Below are 6,216 nucleotides of genomic sequence, written 5' to 3' on the forward strand. Positions count from 1 at the left end.
TCCTGATTTTTATTTTTTTTATTATCTGTTTGAGTACGTTAAGAATATTAATACATATAGTTTCATTTTTTAAAAAAATTTCTCGACGCGATCCACATTTTTCAAGTAGGAACTCCACTTGATTGCAACAATACACTTTCTGTTTTGTTGAAGAAATGACAAAGAAGCCACTTTTTTATTAATTGTAAAATATGAATTAAAAAAATATGAAGGGGACACAATCGAGGACATAATTAAATAGGGTATCCTAATGGTACATAGAGGAGAAAATTTAACACGAGATTAGCACATCACAGAAAAGCAGGATAAACAAAAGTGTGGGTAATTGTGCCACACAAATAAAATATTTGACGGTGCCCCACAAAAGAACGCAGGTGAAAGTCATTCAATAATGGGTCCCTCTAAAATTGTGTTGGTACCTGCAAAACGTATAACACACAATAAAGTTCAATTTCATTTTTGAGGGGAACAAATCTTTACCAAAAAGATTAATGTAAGAAGAAAAATTTGAGAGGCACTTTTAGGTTTGTGCCTAAAACACTCCGCGTTTCTCGCAACAAGAGAAGACCTGCGCGCGGTGCAAGGACGACCCTTCAGTATAGAACGGGGGAAAAGAAGAGTGTCTGTGGAGAGAGACGCCCCTTTCTACAGGGCTCTATAGGAACGAACTCGCTTTTCCTTTTTCCTCTTGATACGCTTTTGTTTTGATAAATGTCGAGTAAAGAGAGAGTGTAAGCTTCATTAATTTGTAAGTTTTCTTTTCTAACACACTTATAACATTTTTGCATGTAAACCTACTTTTTATTAAGTCTTAGTTTTGTTTTATCTCAACTCTAATACATTCAGCTAAAGAGCGAGTAACATATGTCAGGGTTTGGCCGCGTGACCCAGTGGTCCAAGCGCTGCGGGTAGCCACGTGAGAGACACCGAAGCGATACCAGACTGATGTCGACGTCGGAAAACTGTTGATTTTCGTGTTGAATCGACCCTGAGACGTTCCTAAAATCGACACATTCCGATATCTCATAGTTTTAATATCACATCTATGTAGAATTCTCACTGGCGGGAGCGTGAGGTGAGCGGTGAGCGTTCCCAACACAAATTGGGACTTTAGCGCGTGAAAACTACAATAACTACACAACTTTTCTTTGCCAACATGACAGACTGTTGAAGGGAAGCGCTCAGCGCACAGAGGGTAAGTACTGGAAGGGGTGGGAGGGAGGGAATTCCGAATAGCCTATACTCTAATTTAAACTCAACACTCATAAATCTTTTAAAACTCAAAGTTAAGGAACCGCAATCATGTGGCCTATATTTTGAAACGCTGTGCTATTGTTAGTCTTTGGACAATTTCTAGTTTTACAAGCCGGCCAGCAAATCTCGCCAAACGATCGTGGCTGCCAGAAAGCTGGTGCATCCTACGCATTTTCCTTTATCACTTGGGTACGAAAACGTGTTTCGTAACTATATACTCAGTCCATACCTAGTTCTTAGGCTGTTCTTGTACGAAAATCGACAACCGAATCTTAACCAGCGGACTTACTGTACACTGTTTGAAGGCACCCCATAGCATACAAGATAAATTTACATTACTCAGCCTTTGCCTCTTCTCTCTATTCCTTCTTAAGGTCCTAGTAGTGGCGAGCCACAGATTGAGAACGGGTAACGGATAGAAGTTTTACTTTGACAGGAATAGGAGGGTCTCTACGTACAAATAACGATGAAGTTCCTTTTGGGGCATAGTTGCACTCAGTCAAAATAAAGGACTAATGTTGCACTTTTTGATTTGAATTTACAACAGTACAAATAATGTACAATATTTAAAGTAACTTAATTATTTCACTTACATTCGAGAAATTTGAGACTAGAAGTCCCATTGGGGTCTGCCAAGACCCAGAAGGCTTTTCTTTTCACTTGTTTCCTCAGGCCATATGACGTTATAAATCAGTTCCACAAAATTCTATTGAATGATTATCGCGGTTCGTATTTTAGGGGGTATTACTAGGTAAGTTTCGAGTAATTATTCCAAAGAGTTTATCTTCATAGAGCTTATCACAAAGAAATCCTAACAGCTAATTACATCACCGAGCTGTATGTTAATAGTACCAGATTTGTCATCATCATTAGCCAAAGGAGAAACATATTTAACTTTAATAAAGTATTTTAAGTGGCTTGGTAAGGCTTTCATTCGTTTTGTAAGAGTGCAAGTGTCGTTGGGATAAAAATTGGCTTGACACCCTTTTCGAACGAACCCGTCAGGCTTGTTTTTACCCGACGAAGGTGCTGGGTGTAACAGAACGCACCGGCCCGGTTGGATTCGCGGAGCACTGGCCTTACTAGAACATAAAATATCTGGGAAACGACACTTTATAATAGCATGCCGTTGCGATTAAAGAATTTCTTAGGTAGAATGTATCGTAGTTTTGATACGTTTACCTTAAGTACCAAGCCACTTTTAAGACAGCCCTTACCAACACAATGACAACCAAATTACACAACAGAGCCGTCAAGTGACCCATGTTTTTGAAATTTTGTTTCTTATTGAAACGGCGGACTCATGTTGACAAAACAAGTCAAAAGAGAGTCAGAAAAGTGGGTAAACTTTTCTTTTCTCATTCACTCTTGTCCTTAGGAAGGAAACCCATATCGGGATGGCGACAATCAGAAAACATCAAATAAATCACAGCTAAACACTCAAAGCAAAGAGATTAACATATTCTTTTTTTTTCTCTCCTTCGATTGGTTTTTCGACTGGGCGATAGAAAAACCTTTTGGCGAAAACACAATAATAATTTGCAACAACGAACAACACGATAAAACCTAACTGGACAGAGTCGCACTTGTTTTGAGTAAGGGGCGCGACTCCGCGCGCAAGGCATAGTCATACGCACAACCAAACAAAAACCCTCTCGGTGAGGGCACAGACGGGGACAAAAACAACGGCGCCGTGGCCGAGGCCGCGGCGCCGGCCGACGCAGCGGCGCTGCGCTCAGGTGCTGATGGTGCTGATGGCGCCGTCGTAGCGCATCTCGGCGAGCTCCTGGGCGCCGGGGATGGCGCCCCCGGGCCCGCCTCCCGGCGCCGCACCCGGCCCGGACAGCTGCTCCGCGTCGCGCGTCTGAGTGGCGGCGGCGGCCTCATCCCAGCGGCCGTACAGGCGCGCATCACCCGCTCCTACAAGCAAGGTCATCACCAAGTATAAAAACAACCACAGTACGAAAAACAAGGGAGAAAAAAAATCTCAGAACACAAAATTAATATTTGTTTGCTGAGGAATCAAGTCGTTCTTTAAATGAAATGATCGCCATTCTCGCCCTTCTTTATGGTTGAGATTTGCCATTACGAAATTGCCGAGTTCCGCCAGTCAGTGCTAGGTCTCATGGCGCCTAACAGGTAGGCAGCATCTTGCCTTTAGTGCATGCGTGTATTGCGGGCTGGCCTACCCCGCGTCTCGCAGGCGCCGAGCTCTTGGACGATGGAGATTTAGTAAATAACGAGTAAAACCTACAACTAAAATGGCAGATATTCTACCACATTTTTTCAAAAATTCTACTTTATTTGATTTTAAAAACATGAAAAATTTTGTTTAAATAATGAACGTGAAACTGAAACAATAGACTGTCAATCATGAAAGCCTAGCCCATTACTTTCAAATCTTCGCGGTAAAAAATAAATACAAAATCAAAATAATACTGCCCCGTGCCCCGCGAAGAAGCACTTTGCCCCTTTTGAAAACTTGACTACAGTCACCCACCACTGTTGTTCTGGGCGGCGTCGCTCGTGTCGATGCCCCACACCACGATCTCGCCGTTGGACAACAGGCCCGGGTTGCACGCGTCGCCGTAGTAGTTGCCGAGCAGCGAGGCCGACGAGGACGAGGACTTGCCCCAGCAGCCGGCGTCGTCCTCCTCCATCAGGTACTCCTCCTCCTCGTCGAGGTCCTCCCCCTCGGCGCCGCCGCACCAGTCGCCCGCCTCCTTGTTGGACTCGCGGGGCACGATGAGCCAGGCGCAGACCATCAGGAACCAGTTCTAAAGAAAGATTGATAATTATTTTACGCGTAGGTTAACGTCGGCTAGACATCCTGCTGTTAGAAGAAGGAGGAAGCCCTGTAAAAATTCCGGAAAATTTCCGGAAATTTTCTAAAAAAGCAGAAAATTTCCGGGAAAAACGGAAAATTTCCTACATTTTGGAAAATTTCAGTTTAGTTCCGTGAATTTTCGTGAATTTTTCCTAAATTTTCCGGGAATTCTAAAAAAATTACAGCTCTATGTTGGAGCCTTTGCTTACCAGAAAGCCGTTAGACACCAAGAAGAGCAGCGGGTAGGCCAGGGTGGTGGAGTTGTCCATGGCGACCACGCCGAGGAACCAGTCGGCCGAGTACAGGGGCAGCATGATGGCGGCGGCGCGCAGCGAGCTGCGCAGTTCGGCCGGCGTCGCGGGGTCCTTGAGGTCGCGGCCGTCGCGGAGGCCGTCGCGGAGGCCGTCGCGGTCGTCGCCGCCCTCGGCCACCAGCTCCTTGTCGGCCTCGTCCTTGTTGCAGGCGAAGCGCAGCCCGCGCAGCGCCAGGAACGAGTTGACCTGAACAAGACGGACGTCATACCGCATCAGCGCTGCTCTCTCGGCTCCGGCCACAATACAGTCTCTTTCTCTTTCCCCCTCTCTCTCCTCTCCCTCTTCCTCCCTCCCTCCCTCCCTCTCTCCCTCCCTCGGGAGGGTCCCGTGCCTGATTTACACAGCCGTATAGCGGCGGGTGCGACGGTGCGGCTGGTATCTGCAGGACGCCGTTGGAGGCCCTGCCCTGGAGGTGGTGAGCGGCGGCGCGGGGGCGAAAGTAAAGGAGCGCCGACCGAATCCGCCGCCGGGCAAGAGCGCGCGGGCTCCAGCAGCAGCCAGGGCCGCAGGTCCAGAGCCTCCCCGAGGCGAGCCCCTCTCCCCCCCACCACCCAGTGAAGAACTGCCAATACCACCCCGGGGCCCCGCGGCGCCCGGGACACGGGGGCGCCGGCTCGCATACAGAGCAGCGGCGGGGAGGCAGGGAGGGGGGGGGGCATAGCGGAGAGGAGAAGAAGTGGTCGCGGGGGCGGCCGCACGCACCAGGTCGCCGCCGAGCCCGCGGGCGGTCCGGAGCACCACCACCGCCGCTCCCCGGACCCACCCGGGCAGTGTATCACGCACGCCAACACGTGATCGCCCCTTTTAGGGTTCGATATGGCCGCGGGACGGGGTGCCGAGCGAGCACGGGGTGCGGGGCGCGGGGCGCGGGGCGCGGGGCGTGGGTTGGGGGGCACTGGTCAGCCTTGCGTGACATGAGAACTGCAGTCGTTGAGACTGATGAGACAAGAGACTGGCTCGAGGGATGCCAGGCCCAGGACATGAGACTTCCTACCATAGGACATGATAGACTACCGCCTCAGGACACGAGATTTTCGTGGTGGTCGTATACCCGATGTTCCCTCCGGTTGGGCCTGGTACCATGAAGGATAGCAATAATTTTTGCTGGTACCCCTCCGGCCAGTCTCATGTCTCCTCAGTCTCAACGCCTGCAGTTCTCATGTCGTGCAAGCCACCGAGCACGGGGCACGGGGGCGCGGGGTGCGGCTCCTGACAGTGTGGGGTACGTCTGTACGTCTCGTTGTCGGGCAGCCCGCGCGCCTCAGCTGCGCCGGGGCCACCGGGGCCGTTACGAGCGACCGCTCCCGCATTACCGTCATGAGTGGTGGTCGGGGCCCGCGCAGCCCGCCCAGCCCGGACCGAACCGAACCGCGGTCGGACCCGAGGGAAATGGCGCCATATACGATCCAGAATATTGCGCGTGGGGGGGGGGGGGCAAGGAGCTAGGGAAAGGGAGGGCGCAGCAAGAAAACGGACTGACTGACGACTCTGATCCGCGTTGATGGTTCACACGAAGCACACAAGGTTGGTTTTTTTTTTCTCTCCTGGAAACGGTGTTATGGTTTTGCTTGGGGGACGTGTGAGGGAAAAGGAAGGATGATGATGACGGGGAGTGGAGAAGGGTGAGAATAAGAGGCACAGAGAGGAGGTGGTTCGTAACAGAGTGACGTTGGGAGGACGGGCAGCTGACATGACTGGTCGGGACGGGAGCAGACAGTCGTGGGCAGGGGCCGATAGAGCGGTACATTACAGGCATCTCACCGCAAGGACACGCGGGGCGGGGGAACGGGAGGGGGGGGGCGCCCGTGGCGTGAGCAGGAA

General features: G+C 50.3%; 1 protein-coding gene across 1 annotated transcript in view; it reads right to left on the reverse strand.

The window, feature by feature from the left end:
- Positions 1-6,216, reverse strand: part of LOC113211955 (uncharacterized) — a 31,648-nt gene that overhangs the window by 15,708 nt on the left and 9,724 nt on the right. The gene's annotated exons all lie outside the window — the stretch shown is intronic.

Source organism: Frankliniella occidentalis, unplaced genomic scaffold (assembly GCF_000697945.3).
Source record: "Frankliniella occidentalis isolate FOCC.00 unplaced genomic scaffold, Focc_3.1 Scaffold98, whole genome shotgun sequence".
Taxonomy (NCBI): Eukaryota; Metazoa; Arthropoda; class Insecta; order Thysanoptera; family Thripidae; genus Frankliniella; species Frankliniella occidentalis.